We start from the raw sequence: 20,069 nt of genomic DNA on the forward strand, positions 1-20,069 counted from the left end.
GGTGATATTTGGTAGCATTTATAACACAGATAATATTAAACATCCTTGTAAGGCTGCTTTGACCTCCAGGAAAAGAAGCAAAAATACTCAGAGCTTCCCCCTAGCCTTCCAGGTGCTCCATTCCCCCCTCATTTCAGATCTGTGCAAAGGAAGATATATCAATTACCCATCCTTATTCTGGGGAAATTTTCCATTCTCATTTTTTATGAAGTGTGAATTAGTGGCCTATTGCTTCATCTTACATTCTTTACTTTGTAAAGTAAGCAAAGAAACAAACATCAGTCCTGAAACCTGCGTTCTTTCTATAAAGCTAGTGCAATGCAAACAACTCAGTCTAGACTTTTTTTTCTTTTTACAATATCTACTGGGATTCCATAATTACCACTGACACAATCTGCAGTAAATACAAAAAAAAATCTAAAATAAACTAAAAGAGATGCCTGGTCACAGATGATCAGGCAGATACCAAGAATTCTTTATGAAATTACTCTTTTCTTAAGGCCAAGTGGTATATCCTGGACTACATAAGACATATCGGGGATAATCAGTATTCAACACACATTCAAGACTCTTTTGAACGTTTGATATAACCTAGAGGATATTTAAGGGGAATTTCCAACTACTGAATCATTAAATATGCTTTCTTTAGCACACACACGTTATTCTGAAAGGGCAGAGGCAGAGGCTTCATTTGGCAACAGCCTACAGCAATTTCAGAGAGAAAGCGGGACTGTGGCTGCACCCCTGTTTTGCAGCTCCCAAGTCTTGGACTCATCAGAAGCTGTGGCAGAGATCCATGTACATCAGAGCACTTTAAGAGCTGCTTATTTACAAATGACCTTTTGACTTTTTTTTTTTTTTTTTCCCAGACGTCTCCAAAGCGTAGATTATAGTTTCTCAATTACAGCCTTAAGGCCTACAGCATCACAAGCCAAGCAAGTCAGATACAAAACCAACTGTAAAACTAGCTGTTGCTTAGACTGCAAGGGCAAACTGTGGAGATTCAGGGTCCTGTTTAGACTGATGAACCATGAATCAAACACACAACAGCCCTTAGATTTGCCTGTGACTGTCCCTGGCAACTCGAAGAGCACTAGTTAAGAGCTAGAAGTATCCCCTAGCCAACTCTGCCAAGAAAAGAAGGCGAAGAATAGCTGAGCCATCCACGTCAGAGAACAAAACCAGAACTACTGTGAACCATAATTTGTACTGCCTGTCAGGATTTGCAGCAAAGCAGGATAGTAATCTAGTCTCATTTGTGTTCGTGGCTCTAGAATGAGGTTAGCTCACTAGAAATACAGAAACATCTGACAGTATTAGATAACATTGGGTGGCAGGTAGAAGTGCTCTCAAATACATCTAGTTGGTTGAACCATGCATTAACAAATCAGTACTTAAGACAGTGGTTATTAAAAAAAAAAAAAAGAGAAAACAAAATCAATCCTTGTTTTTTTTAATCTTTCTTTCAGACACCAAGGATAGTTTGACATGATCAACATGATTTATTATTTCATATTTGTTTGGATAGCCAATTTCCATATATGGAGAGATTAACTATCAAATTATTCTTATTCATAAATGAGGAAATTGCGTCTGCAAGAATAACTCAACCAAAAAAAATATGGCAATTCCCTGACAGTATTGAAAACACAATTTAGATGTCCGTATTTCTAATCTCATGCTTAGACACAAGAACAAGCTTGGCCATTTTCCTATACTTAGTGTGAAAATTCTGTACACTCATAAAATGTTGCAGCTATACCTCTGTTCTAAATCAGTGGGTCTGAGAGCATACCAGAAGTTGTGGGAATATACCCTACAGCAGTTATAATACTTTTCCACTTCAAGCAAAAAAAGAAAAGCAGTACTTGTAAGACAACATCAGGAAATCTTCCTCTAAGACTGAGCACAGGGATTTAACAATAATAGTCTCTGGCTTCTATGTCATGGAAAATGGCCACAGGTTTGAGCTCTGTCTGCACATAAGTGAATGATTCAACAAACAAGCTGCCAGTGGTCCAGAGAATTCCAATTTTGTGACTGGAAAACCAGAAACCAAAGACTGTACATGAACACAGCTCATCCTTCACCCACCTGTGGCAAATTAAACTGCATACAAGTTAGAACAAACAAGCAGTGGCTCTGTACAGCTCCTCAGGTGCTTCGGAAAGCATTGGTTAATTCAGTGTTGAGATAGATCATCTGCCTCCTCCAAGTGTGGATCTTATATAGGATTTGTATTCCCACCTATCAAGACACTGTCAGCTTTCCATTTTGCAATAATGTCTCCTCATTTTGCCAAACAGGGAGTTTCCTTTTTTGTCCAGAAGCAGCAGCAATACACCTTCAAGTAGCATGGTATTTTTCTCCTTTGCAGTGAAGACCTGTGTAAGACAGCCTGAGGGTCTAGACCTAGAATTCAAGAGAAGTCACCCCAGGGGAGATTTCAGCCTGTGTTTTGGCATTAAGCACAAGACAGGATCTGAGAAGCAGCATTCACTTTTTTTCTGGCTAATTCAGGTTAGAAATCAATTTGGTGCTTGATGCAAGCTACCAAAGTCCACCAACCTAACCTGTGCATTTCATGCTAATGGTCTTGTGATAACCAAGAAACCCCCGGTATGGAGGTGGCTCAGCCCCCACCTCCTGCCGTCGCCCACCAGACTCCATCTCGCAGCTGAGTGCTCCCTAGAGACATCAGCATGTTTGGGCCTCTCAAAAGGCACGTCTGGAAAAGTTCCTCCTGTCAATGCCAACACTGGTGAGATCTTTACATTAGCGTGAACAAGTTACAATAGCAACATGTTCAAACTTTCGTTTCCACAGTTGTTTCCTTTGAAAACACATTTAAAAACTGACTGAGGATAAATCTGGGGGCAGCTGATTCAGTTCAAGAAAATTTCCCCTGAAAATGGGGTTGGGTGTCCTCCTCAGCAGCCAGCAGGGAAGAAGGATGGAAAAACTCCTGGAGAATTCAACGCTGGCAGGCTTGGCAATTCTGTGATTCTGTTGTCCAAGGGCACATCCCCAGCCTGATCCAGTGATCTCAGTAGTGGGACCCAACAGCCACCAAGCAGAATGAACCTCAGCATGGTTCATCTGCTCTGAAGGGCTGAGCACCTCCGTCTTATGTACCTGGGTGATTATTTTCTGGTTTCTCTTTGTAAGTACCTGGGATGCAGTGCGCAGAAAAATGGACTCCCCAAGGAAGCAGGTACTGCAGTGTCTGATGGACTCACGAGCTGCTGGATCAGCACACTGAGTCATGAAAACAGGAGTCCTCAAACAGGTTTTCTTCTCTTATTATTTTTTAAACAAACCACATACAGCTTTCCCTCCTAACCTACCTTACTAACTCTGTTTTTCAGTTCAAGAGTAAGTACATCCATTAAAATTAAGGAACAGAGAAAAAAAAATAAAAACACAAGAGAGCTACAAGAACCTTCTGAACCGTCATCTTGTTAATTCTGCAAACTTGGGATGTATTTCAAGAGCTTAAGGAAGAGTTTAATCAGGAGTAACACTTGAAATTTCAGACTTCATAAATAATATTCACCCACTCACCCAACGGATTGCACCGTTGATGTTACAGAACAGGAGAAGATCCCATTTTTTTTAGGATAACAAATTAACCTTTCTTCCCTCTGTAAACAAAATCTTTTTAAGACACAGCTGCATGTATCCCTTCACAAGCACCCCCTCAAGCAAATCGTAAAAACTGTAATTAGGGAAGGGAAAGGCCCAGTGTCCTGTGAGATTCAAAAGTTCATGTCCTCACATTAAGTGGCAATGGAAAGATCTTCAGTATGAAACCATCTAGCACTAGGGAGAAGAATCTCTTTGTGCACTGCAAGACAAACATCACCAGTAAAGTATTTGTGCTGCAATCTCGGTGCATACAGGGATATACAGCCTGAAAATCTTTGTAGCAGGGCAATTATGGATATTCTTTTCCCATTTTATACACTTCTCACAGAACTCTTTGATTTTGTAATGTGTGTGCTATTATGGATTCTCAAGCACAATATCTGATGTGTTAGAGTTGCACTTATACTGAGATTTCTAACCACATGTAACATCAGTCTGTGAGTATCCTCCTTCTCATGGGCATGTGAACGTAGTGACATGTTTGTATGGTCCTCTGTTATCAAGGACTCTGCTTAGAAAGAAAACTTGTACTTAGATTAAGGATATCAAACTATAACTATTCTTGCAAACAAAATTACCCAACAAAAAAAGCATTGGAATTGAACTGTAGGTATATGCAAACTTATTTTCAGAATAATACCAAGTATATTATCAGAATAAATCCTGCATGTCACATATTGCGGCTTAGCAGGTTGCTGCGGACTGGGAATGATCATTCCTGTTTGGTCATGTGAAACGATGTGAAATTTCTAGAATAGATTTATCAAGAATTTTAATGAGGAGGAGTTATGCTTTATTATTATTTTTTCCACTATTTAAAACTGGTCTGCAATTTCCACTAGAACTTGGAAAATGAAAGCCCACTTCTTACAAAAAGTGATTGACAGATGATGGTGGTAGAAAATTAGTTGCACCACTTAAGCCAACAAATGTTTACAAAAGGTCTCATCCTAAATACTAATACTGAATGGTGTCCAGGCAGTTACAGATGAGCAAGTTATTATTCATGTATTTCCTTTAGTTACATCTGATTCTCTCACTTCTATGATTTTCTTAAAGAGTTTAAAGGGGAACTAACTATGCAAGTTTTAGGCTGCAGACTCAAAACCTTTTTGACTCCGAGCAAAAGTGCAGACAGATGGACAATTCAGCCAAACTCTTTGCTGGCTATCCACCAGTCTATGAATGGTAGCAACAATGAAAGCAGTATAAATAATAAAGAGAAGTGCAGCATGGAAAAATCAATGGCTACAGAAGTCAGAAATGAGATGTTTCTGGAAGTTCCATCTTAATAATTTTGTAAGCCTGTGAGCCTTCCACTTCCCCTACTAGCTAAAGAAAATAGATCAACTTATCTAGGGCACACAAGGACAGTATTTTCTTCCAACTTAATTGCAAGAAAAGCCTGTGGAAGGTAACCCAGCTGTGAAGGATGTGACTGCACACGCCAGACAGACGTTGCCAGCACCAGAGTTCTTCCTATGTTACCCAAATGTTAACTACTCACCGGGGGTTATGCATGTCTTATATGCAGGGAAAAAGCAATTTCTTTGTTCTCCAGCTTTATTACAAAAGAGTGAACTCTTTAGTGCAAATTTTTGCCAACAAGAAGCAAATTAATAACATATGTATACAGTGTGTTTCTGCTTCCATCATAGGTGAATGCAGCACTTGTAAGAGCTGCTGTTTGCAACCTTCTTGAAGCAAGGATCTTGAATCCAGTCCCAGCTATGCTGGTGTGAACTAACTACAGTTCTACTGGAAGAAGCGAGGCAACAGTGATGTAACTGATGCCTCAGCCAAACTTTTAACTCTGTCCAAACAGAAACAGAGCAAACACATCAATGCAACTTCCCTCTACATTGCCCTACTAACTCCTCATCAATGCAGCTGCTCAAGCTATTCCACTACCTATACTTTATTAAATGTTACCAGATTAATCACTAGTCTCTCTGTCAAAATGTAACTTACATAAACACTTCCAATATTCACTGAGTATGTATGATTTAGCTATTCTCCGTGTATTCTTGATGTCTATACAAAAAAAATGAGGAGAGTTCAGGTTGGTCGAAGTTCCTTGCTGTATTGTCTCTTATATCTAGCAGTTACCTCAGCAGGGACAATGCCAGAAAAACTTTCACTATAGCATGCGTGATGAGGGTTACCACACCATACTTTACAGGAAGCCATTCTGTGCAATGGTTTAGCATCATACCAAGCGTGCTATCAAAGTCAACAAAGTGTTGGCAAGGCTACAGAACCGAGCAGGCTGTTGACACACAGGATGAGCAATTTAAAAAGGCAACAGAGAAGCAGATACTGAGAATGTGTGTGCTATTCAAGCCCTTGAGAAGATCACTCATGGCGAGGGAGTTTCTGTGATCCAATGAAAGGATGGATAAACCACATTTGCTGTGGTGAAAGAATTAGGGCTGGTAACTTTATCAAGATAGCATACCAGAAAAGACAGAAAAGTATCCAGAGGGCTGGATTCTTTATTGCAAACAAAGCTGGTAGACTTCATGTAAAACTATGTAGGCTATAATGAATGTTTTTGACTGTAGGGAGAAAAATGAATGGCTTGAGTCCAGAAACTGTCTCTGCCTACATACAGAACTAGGTCTGTAGGAGAGCCTTATTCAGCATGTTTCTTACAAAAGACATTAATTTACATTTTCTTGTTTAAAGAACGGATAACTTTCTCCATGTGAGAAATTCCAGCAGACACGGGCTCAGAGGAATGAATGAGCACTGCAGAGACCACTGCACATTTCATACAGACACTCACCAACTGTTGCCACTTTGCGATGTCAAAGCTCATGAGGAAAATGCATTGGTTCTTTTTCTTTTTTTCAGAGCAGAAACTAGGATATCAACTGGGATTAGTCTGCAGTTGCCCACCTCCTGACAGTGCAGTTTAAGAGGCACGAGGCCTTAATCAAGCTCAGATGTAAGGAAGGATTTATTTTAAAGGCTATCAATGTTAATGAACAACTCAGTCTTGTTTAAACATCCAGACCGTGATATTGGCAAGTATCTGAGTTTATCATGTCCTCAATCTTTTGAACAGCCAGATTTTATTTGCTAAGCATTGGTCAGGCCAAAAGGAATGAACTTATCCTGAGTGGCGGTGAGTGGACTTGAAGTCTGGACTTTAGATAGCAAAACATTCAGAATTTGTTGCAATTTTGCCTCAACCACATATGCCAAGGTTTGGGCTGTCCTTTTAAACCCCAAGACTACAGGAAACTGTTCTGGAGCCTTACTGGAAAACAGAAAGGTACATTCTCACTCTAAAAGGCTTTTAGTTTATATTTCTGTATCTAAAAATTAAAAAGAGGTGATGAACCTTTGTGCCAAAGGTAACAATACAAACACAACTGTATGTACTAATGTTCGCTATGGTTTTGCTATTCCTTGCACATGTTAGGAGCAGAGGATTCCAAAGTAAAAGCCTTACTGAAAGCCAGAAACTAAATATCACATCAGTATTAAAAACAAACCCTTCAGGAAACTAGTCTCTTCACCTCTTTTATGAGGTGAATTTATATAGGTTCATTTTATCCTTTGATTAGTTTTTCATTGTTCTTTGATTACGCCAGTAGTCTACAGATGCAATATTGTTGCAAAAAAAACAAACAGGTGTTTAATTTAAAATAAAAAGGCTTTTGTGCAATTTTTTTAATCATGAAACTGTTTCTACTAATATTAGATTTTTATGAGGTCTTTTGAACCTATACTTTTCATATATAGTCATTCAGATCATACACTAAAACATCTCCTGTGAAATTAGAATAGCCCTGCATAATTATTAATCTACTAAAACAAGGCTTTTTAAATGCTTACTCACTGATCTGTTCTGTGTATTGTTGCACAACAGCTTCTCATGAATTTATTAATCATGAACATATCACTGTTGAAACATTCAATATGTTACACTGGGACTTCCCACTCCTTCCCTCAGGGTAGACTCCTTTCTTATTGCTCTGGGTCACTCAGCATCTGTATTATTGACTTTTTCAATAATACTGCAGCTTAATCTTTGAAGTTTTTGAAGAAGAAAGTTGCAACAGAAAGATGTGCACAGCAAGGGATATGAAATACCAATTAATATGGTTAGACACCTGCAGAAACAAAGCCCTATCCTCTGCAAGCAAGATACAACTAATTAAGGGGCAAGTGCACTCTGACTTGCCAGTGATACTCATTTAGTCATCTACATCCTTTCCAACTGGAAGAAGGGTTGCAGCTACTTCTGCAGCCTTTTATCCTTCTTTCTTTTTCAGCCCTCGCCGCAACCAAACTTTTAGGAAATTTATTGAAATTGATATTCAGCAAATAAACTGTTTTCTGAAAATCCTACTTTGGAGGTGTCAGGTGGTGAAGGACTTCAACTTTTAGCTTGATTCTTCAGCTGCATTAACACTTCCTCATGAAAGTCTGGTTTTGTTCCAAAGTTCTTATCTGCCACCACTCCAAATACAACACATCATGAAGTTCAGATTCTAAGCTATTTATATAAAGATGTGATGCAAATGTCATTGTCAACATAATTGTGCCTTGTCCACATTACAAGGATATTTCAAAACAGACACCCATTTCAGAGTATTTTGTTTAGAATAATTTTAACTCTGTACTTAAGAAAAACCACATAGCAAGACAAACTTCCTGAAGCCCAAGCACAGTGTAGGATCATGCTACTGCTTCACACAGGGTTAAATTCACCACCACACTGATATCCAACACAAGAACACCCAATTATCACTTAAATAGCAAATTGTTTCCTTTAGAACACACAGCTTGCCTGCAGAAACTGCTCCTCTCCGCTTATATTTTCCTAAAGGATCCACAGAAATGTAAGCTGAATAAGATAAAGAGAAACAGCCTGCCCCCAGATGCCAGCTGACCTTTTAAATGTAGGAGAATATGTACAAGTTACAGCAGGTGGAACCCATGGATGGAGCCCCCAGACTGACTCTGAACCACCTCTGATACGGCCAAGGTGGTAGCCATGACAGAACAGAGTGTAACAAGGACTGCCTGCATGAGCTGAAGTTATGCTTTAGTCCTCACTGCAGGCATTCCCTCAGAGTTGGTGTTTTGAGGCATAATCACTCATTTAATGTAATATTAAGCAGTTTCTAATTTTAACTAGGGAGACCATGCATACCTATAGTCTTGTCTTAAAAAAAAATTTAGAACGTAAGGGTAATCACTGATCTTAGATGTCACATTTTTTTCAGTTGGGATCTAAAAAGTAAACAAAAACCAAGTTTGTTTGTTTGTTTTTTAAAGAGAGAAATCCTGCTCATTTGCTTGTGTCCTTCCATTATTTGTGTTAAGAAACCTTGAGCAGCATCTCCTTTCACCCTGCCCTTTCCTTGTTAACCAGTTAGCTGTAGCTGATTTCAAACATAACAGTAATCTATGGTAACTCATTTTATTTTCATAAGGGATGTGTTAAATATTGTCTTATCCTCTTTCTTCAGTGTATACTTCCTAAAAAAGAAGAAAGTATTACATATTCCAGCTCCGCAGGATGCCAAACATAGACATCTCCTGAGCAAAGAAAATAAGTTATTTGGTACAATAACTATAAAGACAAGAATAAGATTACAAGAAAACATCATCTGCAGCTGTAAACACTAGCTGCAAAGCTTGATATTCACCACCATACCATTTTCATGCTAGGCCTATTCTGATCCCTTCTCATTGCTAAAGCAAACAGAATTGTTTTCCATTATTATGGATCTCCTTATGTACTATTTTTCCAGAGGAGGGACACGTGTTGATAAATGAGTCTGAAAGTCAATCAAAACTGGTTTGACAGCCCCCAAAGAGAGAAAGAAAATAAGTAAATAAATAAAAAGATCAGAAGTGAATAGCCTGGGGAGTTTCTGCTTTGGCAGAACTAGAGTAAGGCAATAGACAAACACATCACCACTGGCATCCAGTCTTGGAAATTTTAAGCCAGCAGAATCATAGCTTGCCTCAGTATAATTAAAACAGATGCTCAAAAGGGGCACTGTAAGGCTAAGTGAAGAAATTATACAAAATGTCTTTTAATAATCAAAATGTCTTGAACAATCAGGAGAGGGAGGAAATGGTATTTCTGTGCTTTGAAACTAAATCAGGAAAATAATAAAAAAAAATACACATAGTAGTAATTAGATGAGAATTCCCCTCCATGCCCTAAAACAGTCAATTTGGACTAGTACTATGTATTAAATCTTGTATTCTATAGGTCTTAATTTTTGCAAGCCCTGCATCTTTTGCAAACATGCAAAGATTTTACAAATAATTGTTAGCAGTCAACCAATGTCTGTTTAAATGCATGAATTGCCATTTTCTTTAGAATGCTGTTAGACATTTTGATGTCATTGCTCGGATGGGCAAACTTGTATCTACATGGAAAGTGTTCATAGTGTTACCCACTATATCTGCTTCACTGTAGCTTCTTCATCTTAATTTTGAGGGGGGGGGTGGGTGGAAATCCATTAAGCAATTTAATTATTGATTAAGGAAAGCTCATGTCTAAAACCGTTAGGGTCATCTCAGCTATTCTTGTCAAGCTCCATATGGTCTCTATAAGAAACAATTAACACTTTATAAGAAAACGTGAATTTCTGTCCAGCTTGTTCAGTTCCTAATGGAGTTTGGACATGTCTGTTCATTCTGCTACTTTGAAGTCACTCTCCTCATTTTTTAATGACTTTATAAACAGAGCTATGAACAGAGCTATTGTCTCCTGAAGAGAGAGCTATGTCTGATTTACATCTGTGTTAAATGCTCCTTATGACTCCCTCCAGCAGTACAGAGGACCTTCAAGGAACAGTATGAAACCCATCATAATGCCCATTGACAATGCCAGAATGAAGTAAAGGGCTCTCATTAGAAAGGGAGAAGTTAGGCTCCCTAGCATTTAAAGAAAAAAATAAATAAATGTGAGGTACAAGCCATACACACCAATTCTATTTTCTCCATGGATGGCAATGATCCATATGGTGACACTTCATCTACAAATTCTGTGTTTGTTAGCAATATTAAGTAATAGCTTTCTAGTCTTGTGTTCAGAACTGGCACATAGTGTTGTCTTCAAAATGCTATAGTGGACTTGTAGCAGGGAAGTTACAAGAATCCTTGACTTCCAAGGCTTAGGCATTGGTAATTTGGTGGCAGAATGAGGATATTTCAGACCACAGAATTTTCACAATCACGTTATATAAGTCAATGCAGATAAGATACAGGTATGGCATACAAGATGCAGGATAAAAGAAACCCCCTTTACCCAGCCTACAGCATGGTTCCTGGACTCTTCAACATCAATGGCAAAAGAAGCTTCTTACAGCCTCTCCTTAGAGAAATCTGAGGGGGATCATAAATCAGGTCAATATGTTAAGGTTGTTAAAAGAATGAATAGAAGTATTAACCTATTTTAGATCCAGGATATTCTAAATTGCTTTACTGGAACACTTCCAGTGGCTGCGGACTGAGCTCTGCTCTGCTAGTCGCAGAACTCAGAGACATCAAAAACTGCTCACGGGCAAGACCGTCCTCTGGTGTACACTTCAGGCCATTTTTTACATCACTGTTTCAGTGTACTGAGCAGTCTGGTTTCTAGGCATTATACAGAGTAATTGCTCCACATGCTAAGAGACATCCTACATGTCACAGGCAGATCTAACTTGTCTGCTTACCTTAACTTTGAATAAATAGATCATTAGTTTACTGTGATGCTTTTTGTTGAATATATTTATAGGAGAATATCACTTATTTTATCACTAATTGGGAATGAATGTGAATCCAGTATCTTATATGCATTGTAAAATGGCATTCTGGAGTGGCTTCTGTTTTCCAGAACATGATAGAAGACACATTAGTCTGGAAAGCAAGGGATTGGTCTTGTGATCAAATTTAAGCTGTCAATTCTCTGTCAAAATTATTTTGATTAGCCTTATCATGCATCTTACACAGTATAAAAATACAATGGGGAAAATAAAAACACCATTCATTCACCAGATATTTTCTTGCACTCACAGAAAAACTGTACTTGAAAATATAGAGTGTGCCACTGCCCAGCCTGAAAATGTGGTAGTCAGGCTATCTCTAGTGATCTCATGGTTTTGCTATGATTCATGAATATAGAAACCCATTAAAAGGTTTTCATTAATCCCTGATGCTTTTACTGTATGCAAAAGGCATGCAGCTTAAATATCAAATGATACAATAGGCTTTAACTTTCTGCCATGACTCCCTCCTGAGTCTCATTGGCTTAGGAAGGGAAACGAATGATGAATTTGAAGTATGTCAGTGAAAAATTTAGAGACACGTTTGTGTCTAAAAATGTTTTGCAATACATGACTATTAAATTTGAGTGAATAAATGATATTTTGAAGGCCATGGTTCATCACCTTTTTATTTGATTGGGAAAGCCTTCAGCCTTACCTTGCTGAAAATAGGTTGTGCAACCCCCGTACAAAGTGGTGCAGAGAGGAGCTGAGGAACAAAAATAAAAAGAAGTATGTTAGGGGAGGGCAACAGTTTATTTTATTAAAAACAAGCAATTTTTCTGTATTTCCCCCACAACAGTCATTGATGCTCATTTACAAGCAACGTCACATGATTGCTTTTGTTGCTGTTGCTCTGAAGACAGTTATATTGTAAAACTTAGGTTCTATTCCTCATGTTTTCATTAAGCTAACAGTTAACAAAAACAGCAACCTAAAATAAAGAAATCACACAAGCAGACACGAAAAGCGTACACTAACTCCTGAGTGCCACTTTGCCACTGAAAAGCAGTGACCACTGTCCTGCATAGCTGCTTCCCTCGCAGAGAGGGGTCACGCAAGGCTTTTGCCTTGGCAGAAACACTCGAGGCCTGTATCCACACCGGGTCTCTGCCACTGGCCCCTCAGCCCATATAGGCACCGTTTCTGTCTTGGGCTGTTGGCTGAGGTAAATACCTTTGCTTTGTATCCACTGCGATATTGAGGCACGATAACCGGTTTCGGTTAGCTATGGGGTTTTACAGGGAAGTATCTCCCTGCAGGTAACTACTCCATCAGAAAGCTCTCCTTGCGGATCTGGTGAACACATTACCTCAGGTGCCCAGCCCCATTGACTTGATCAAGTAATTTCACTTTTGTTACTGATGCCTAAAAATCAACTAGCCCATCCACCATCAGATCAAGAGGGAAAAAAAGTAAGAAAAAAAAAGACGCCAAAGCAGTGTTTGCATCACAGGAGGTTTGCTTGCAAGCTTCTTTTAAATCTAAATCAGGACCCATGATCTTGTTCTCTCTAACATTGCCAAATTTTTTTCCAAGCTATACTAAGCCTTTAGGCAGCACAATCACAACACTAAGCCCTGTAGCATTCGGTGTCAAAAGTTTACCAGAGCAAAGACAACATGCATTTCTAAATTTAAAAAACAATCAATAAAAATAATTTTTCCTTTTGTAATATAAAATCAAAACTGTCAGTCCTTCTTTTTTTTTCTTTCTTATTTTTAAAGATAAGTTTTAAATTAACTACTATGCTGGAAATACATCGAGGGTCATTGATCTCATTCAGATTTGAAAGATTAACTCTTCAATTATTAAATTTTATCAACAGCCAATGACTTGCTATGCAGTCTATTTTTAGAAGTATATGAAAGATTAGTGCAACCAGAATACCTGGAATATTTAGCGAAACTCTGCCATGCAGAAATCTAAAATTTGTGTTTGAAATCTACTATATCAATTTACAGTTAATCCCAGGCTTGCTCTCAGTGGGGCTCAGGTCACTTTTTAATGGCCTTTAACAGCTTAACACACACAACCCTACACTCCCCAAACCACCACACAACACACAAGTACTGTTTCCAACTGTGGGCATGATCCAAATCCTTACTAAAAAGATTTGATGCCTGCTCTACATTCAAAATTATGTATTAATTTACAAAAGGAAGGATATCACAAATTTGTCTTCAACAAAAATGAGTGGGGTCGGAGGGGGCTATTTCAAACTGGGAGTGATGCATATCTCTAGAGCCATCAGCGGGTCCCTTTGAGGTCCTGCTAAAATCCTGGTGCCCATATTCCAAAGGATTTATGTTTTGCAGAGCTCCAGGCTGAGGAGAAGAGAGGGAGGAACCAGAAATCTATCCAAAGCATCCCACATCTGCTTACTGCTTAGTGCTACTCTTTGCAGACTGAGGGAAGTCCCTCTGACAGAGGTGATGTTCCTCCAGGAACCACAGGCAGGTTAGTAAAACAAGAACCCTTCATGCAGATCACTGTCTACTCTGAGGGTCTCCTAAATGTCTCACCCTGCCTATAAAATTCAGTGCTTTCTGTGAGAAGACTCTCAGTATGCACTGTTTGGCACCTGTTTCCTCAAGAAATTCATGTCTAAACCCACCAGAACACATCTCTCTGTTTGAAGGAACAACACTTCAATTTGCAAGAACTCACATTTTCCACATCTATCCCTAAGCCAGGAAGTCTAGTAGAGGTTGCCTTCAGTGAATGATGTCTGACGATGTCTTTCAGAATCTCCTTCTGAAAATTACACACCATGAAGTGTTTACTGCTGTATCTTGACCTGCTAGCTCCAGGCTACGAAGACCTGACATAACATACTAATACCAAACACAAGTTACTTAATTTAAAAAACTCCTTTAACTTAAATAAAGCACTACCTCAGAACTCACTCCGTAGACCTGACTAAGTTAAGACACAAAGGGACACGAAATAAAATAAGTGTTAATAAAATCATATGACCCCTTGAAAATAAGCTTTATTTCAGTGGTGATTTCTGCGTTGTGTACACTGAGGCGGGAGAGAATTCACGCACACCAGCAGCCAGCTGAGATGGCACCTGACAATCGATCAGTTTTGAAACAAGTATTACAACGCTAGCAGGCATCAGCAAAGCCCCAGAACAGTAAGAGTTAAGAGCATGTGCTGCACTTTACTAGTGGGAATAGTTTGGGAAACTGAAATAGTAGGAATAGGATCCTTTACAATGACTTCAGTTTTTATTAACATATTTTTACAGGATATCCCAGTTAAGCCAGACAGCTTGTTTACAATAGGGCCCTGTCCAAGGACAGCTTAAATCTATTATACAGTACATACAGAAGGACAATACAGTCCCAGTACAAGCTACCAGCACACAGTAAATCATGTCAAAACCTCATGTTACACCTGATTAACTGCTCGGCTCCAGTACTACAACCTATTCGAAGAATGCTTGCTTCAGTGTAGTTAAGAGTTGTCAGAGAATTTATGTCATCTGATGGCAAGTTACATAAAATAGTGCCCCAGTGTATCATTTAAGAAGCATTACTTGGCATGAGCTGCAAGAATGTGTGCTTCACACCTGCAGTATCCTCCGGTGCTATGTATTCCTTAAAAAGAGACTCCATTTAGATGTCTCATTTACTAGGAGAAATTCCATCACCTCTGTCCCAACAGGATCACCTAAACCTGGATTACAACTCTATTTGAATTACGCTTCATCAAACACATCCAAAATTTTATCACTCATGAGTCAGTCCATCCTCAAAATGGCCACTGAAATTAAACTAAGTTTTCCACAAAATTTTTCTTGATTCTGCAAAATGACTGAAAAATAGGTATCCTCATAAAATTGAAGAACTTAGATTTTTCACTAAACATACAAACCTGCAAGTGGACCAAACAGTGCAATCTTTACACCACCTGAACACGAAGGAAACCTTGTTTCTGTGAAGCTCAAAATCAGCCCAGGCCACTAAAGAGACAAATTTCAAAAGCATCCTAAGGTCCACAGATTGCATGCCTGTCAGACACACAAGGCGCTATGAAAACTAAGCAATAATCCTTATGAAGTCTGTGTTTATCCAACTGTCAGTCAGCAAGCTGTATGGCATTAACTGAGATGTCACACATCTTGATCAAGAGGTAAGTCCAGTAAGCAGTAGTGTTTAACTGCAAAATGTGTAAGTGCAGCTTTTTCCAGAGCTGTGCAGGAACTTAGCAGAAAGCTGGAGGTAAATTTTAGCAGGAACACCTTCTACACACACACAAGAACAAATACACAAATCCAACATTTCTATAGGGTTCTTCACATTCAGCCAGCAGGAGGCTTGTTTATATTCTTTTATAAGATGAACTGATCATCACCTTTTTTTAATGTAGTCTCATGATTATTGTCTCTTTCCTTAGGCAAGGCAATTGATACTTCAGCTTTACCCTTGATGTCATAAACTAGTGAGCTGGTTTCTATTTTAAGTTTCTGCAGGAAGTGTAATCTCAGTAAAGAGGACTATTTCTCATGTTTAGCATATTGTAACACACATGGTGGTCTGAGCACCTGAATTCCTCCTCTTGCTTTTTGAGGGAGACAATTTCTTATTTTAACTACTAAATCTCAGATCGCAGTAAAACATTTTCGTCTAAAATTGAACAAGAAGTTTAATTAAAATAAGAACAAGTCTTCTAAAAATAACAGCAGAACAGCAGAGCATACATCTCTGGACTGCAAACTTATTTATTTGCTTTTTCTGCTCAGTTATAACAGCTTTTCCACACCTATCACAGGAAGATCTATTAACAAATGGAAAGCCTGATATTCAACCACTTCTCTCCGGTAGAAGATGACAAAGAGTCCTTCTGGTTTTAGTACAGAGTAAGACCTAAACTAAATACGAAGGCCATGGTGAAACAGATATGCAAAACCTTCTAGAAATCCAGATATGGAAATGCAGATCATCCAGAAGCTGTAGTGACAGTTAAAGCAGAGGAGAGCACCTGAGCCATTGTGGTGGCCTTCAGACATAAGCACCTGTGAAATTGAGAGGAAAGAAAGAAACCAGCACATGTCCCTTAGCAAGGTGTGATGTGAGACATGAGCGCCAAGCACCAGGGAACAGCAATCTGAAATGGAAATGCATACAACAGCACCTGGGGGAGATGAGTATGGACTTCCAGGTAAGCAGCTGGGAGAAACATTTGGGGATGGGTTAGTTGAGGCCAGCTTTGCAGAGGACTTCTGTCTCTGAATCCTGAACAACACCAGGACTTGTCCTTACAGATGGCACAGCTTCAGGCTCTGGCAGGACCATCTCTAACACTGCCACATTTCTGGATTCAAAGCTCGTGGCTGCTTAGCTGGAGAAGAAGGGTGGAAGGGTGGGAAGCAGCTCAGCCATCACTGAGCTCAGTAGCTGCAAGAGTCAGCAAGGCTGAACACAAGTGCTCACAGGGTTTAAGCAAATTATTTTCCAAGCTGATGTGACCAAAGAGATGTGCTGCCATGACTCGAGCCACCGGGCACAGCGTACCAGTTCAGACTCAGCATACAGGATCTTCTTTGTGGCTAGGAGTCATGCTGACTGCTTGGCAGAAAGAGCGGTCACGCTGCAGAGGGACAGCTAGGCCCAGGAGGGTGCTCACCAGTGGCCAAGTCATTTAGTCACCATTTGCAGAGCTCAGTGTCTTGAGCAGCCTTGATCCTTGCAGAATGGAACTGAACATTTTAATCAGCTCTGGTTTGGAAAATACAAAATTAGTAAATTTGCTTTTACCCAACTTGTTAATCTCCAGGTGGTTTTATTTAATGACAAGAAAAATCAGACATTCAGTGTCAGATAAGGTTTCAGCGAGTTCAGCTCTTTAAAGTTCAAGGCACAACTGAAAATCCATGACTAAAGCTAGCTGTGTTCATTGCCTTGCTCAATTACCTGCAAACGCAGAAGTGGAAGCAGTGGTATCTGCCTGTACAGACTTGGTGACTAAGTGCAGATATTACTTATACATGACTTTCGTTTCCCGCTCCTGCAGATCTTCACCCAGAGCATCAAATACCAGAGCCATGATGTGTTGAACACCACCTTTCCTGTTGAGCTGTGCTCTGCTGTTCCACACTAGGTTTCCAAGAAGTTGTGTGCATCTGGTAATTCAGCCTGCTAGAGGCACTCGCAAGGCAAAATTGAACGGAAACTGCTGTATTCCTTTCAAATGGATCCATGCAATTTTTAAATTGACTTTCAAAAATACACCAAATATACCCAGGGGAAATAAGCTAACAGTGTGAATTGCTGCCTGAAATCATTATACAGATAGCTCAGGGCATTCGGTGTTGCGATGAAAGAAAAGAAACAAGAAAAAGAGATTAGAAGGCTTCATAGAAATAACATGGTTTAGTAAATCTGGCAATTTCCCTTCCACAAGAGAAAGTCTTGTGACATCACCTAGATTTATAAATAAAGTACTGCACACACTGTTTTTCACGATTTGGAAGTCTTTACTGATAAGTTCAATATTATACAGGATACATGCCTATAGCAGAGGGCTAGTTACTACTCTTCTTTAGCCACACCTGCAGATTCGTGACATCATCATTATTTCACTGCTCAGATTCGTAAGAAGTGATTTTACCGCAAATAAGACTCACATCTCATAAAAAAGCATGTACATTCAAGTGCAGTACTAAAAGATAATCAAAGTTTTGCTTTGCTGGTGTATCAGGCTTGATCAATTCTTGCTGAGAAACAGCACAAAGGTAGGCAAGGTACTTCAGGATGTCTCAAAGCCAGAGAGTTAAGAGCTGAACTGTCTAAATGCATAGCAAGTCTCAAAACCCTGACAAGCTTTCCCTTATTTAACTTCAACAGAATTTAAAGGGATCTCAGGCATCATTTTTAGGTAAGCATAGTTTGATGAAGCTCTGAAAAATAAGCCTTTGGGGGTTTTGAAATATTTCCTTTAAATTAAATATTCATATGACAGTAGTTAAACAATATAGGGGCAAGTTTTAGCATGTGCACTAAAATGGTATTTCACTACCTTTATATGACCAGCAGGATGAGAGATCAGAGACATTAGTCCTGACTGTATTATTCTTCCACTGAAACTACACCTACAGTATTTCAGCATTACAACAATTTGCACTTGCCTCATCTCTTCCCTTATTAAACAAAAAAAAAAAAAAAAAAAAAAACAACACAACTTGACCAGTGTTTCTACAAGTAACTCTTGCCCAATTAAAATGATATACCCAAACAGATTTATGCTACACCCTGTTTAGTCATGAAAGTGCTTAATTCCAGGTGATGAGCATTTGTGGGTGTCTGCTCATGCCTCTGCACTTCTGTTTCAAATGTATGTTTATATTCCAGATATTTTCCATATAGTTAAGGTCAACTGGGAGGAAGCAGGAGGAACCAAACTGTTAAAATTTCACAGAAAAGATTAAGGAAGTTACATACAAGGAAATAGTTTGTTTCAATGCTAGTCTTAGCAGGATTCAAATCCTTATTTTTGGTATGTTTTAGTTTTTTAAGGCTTGGAGTCTTGGAATCCATGAGAGACAAAATGACAGGGTAGAAACTACAGTGTGAACACTCAAACAATAGTAAATAATCTAGAAAGCTTTCCCCAAGTTAAATTAATAAAATGCCTGTAAACATTCCTAGTACTAAACCTGCCAAATTACACCTAATAATCACTTGGTGTGATCTCACCTGTATTTCCTTGGTTTGTTACATATCACATCTCTACATGTGAATTTCAGCAGAAATGCTGGTGTTTGGCATCCATGCATCAGGGGACCCTCATACCTAGTTGCACAGGCCAAACAAACCATTAAAAAAAAAAAAATAGAGAAAAATTAGTAACAGGGGAAGCAAACAACAAACAACAAAATGAAGAAGTAAAGAACAAAAGTTGACAAATAATTGAGGTGATCTTTAAAGTGACCTATACTATACTTGAATTTCCTTATTTATCTATATCATGATGATTTTAATAACATCATCTACTTGGAAACAAGCAAAAAAAAAAAAAAGATAAGGCAGTTGTAATTCTACCACAGGCCCCCATTAACAAAAATAACAGCATTGCCATCACAATATCATTCTCATACAAAAACAACAAGAACTTGACAAGCAGGACAATGCATTTGCCAGATGGGGAAACAGAGGTACTGGAAGCCAGACATGCTCTCCTAAAGGGGTTTGCCTCAAAGTTTGAGTTGGAGAGGCAGCTGAGTAATGTGACTACTGCTTTGAGTGATAAACGTCACTCCACTGTCACCTTTTTCTCCCCCTTCTACGTTTCTAGTGCTCATTCAACTGCACATCCATTTACCTTTAAATAATAAGCACTCTGGGTGAGAGATGCATACAGTGTTTAGCAAAATTGAGCCAAGGCCTCTAACCACCATCACTACACAATACAAGGAGAGTAGTAACAGTCCTAAGCCAAACTGTAGGCTGGATGGGAAGGAATGACTGCAAGCGGGAATTTTTATTGTAATAAAGCTCATTGAATATTTATCTCATACTTCTATTTTGCATAAATGATGCACAACCTCACCGCTCTGAAGCATCTGTGTGGTCATCATCACGCTTTTTTCCCTCCAGGTCAAAGAAGCATATCTATTGGAGTTTG

At 39.0% G+C, this 20,069-nt stretch overlaps 1 protein-coding gene across 2 annotated transcripts in view; it reads right to left on the reverse strand.

Moving 5' to 3' along the window:
- The window catches only part of MYO1B (myosin IB), a 136,273-nt gene extending 116,204 nt beyond the window's left edge, over positions 1-20,069 (reverse strand). Inside the window, exons 1-3 of one of the 2 annotated variants that reach the window (XM_032995199.2) lie at positions 19,990-20,069; positions 19,142-19,237; positions 12,094-12,144 (exon numbers count right to left, since the gene is read on the reverse strand). The gene's annotated coding sequence lies outside the window, so the exon portion shown is untranslated. The remainder of the gene's footprint in view (positions 1-12,093; positions 12,145-19,141; positions 19,238-19,989) is intronic. The other variant, XM_032995200.2, reaches the window with a different exon arrangement.

Source organism: Tyto alba, unplaced genomic scaffold, assembly GCF_018691265.1.
Source record: "Tyto alba isolate M040663 unplaced genomic scaffold, T.alba_DEE_v4.0 Super-Scaffold_7, whole genome shotgun sequence".
Classification (NCBI taxonomy): Eukaryota; Metazoa; Chordata; class Aves; order Strigiformes; family Tytonidae; genus Tyto; species Tyto alba.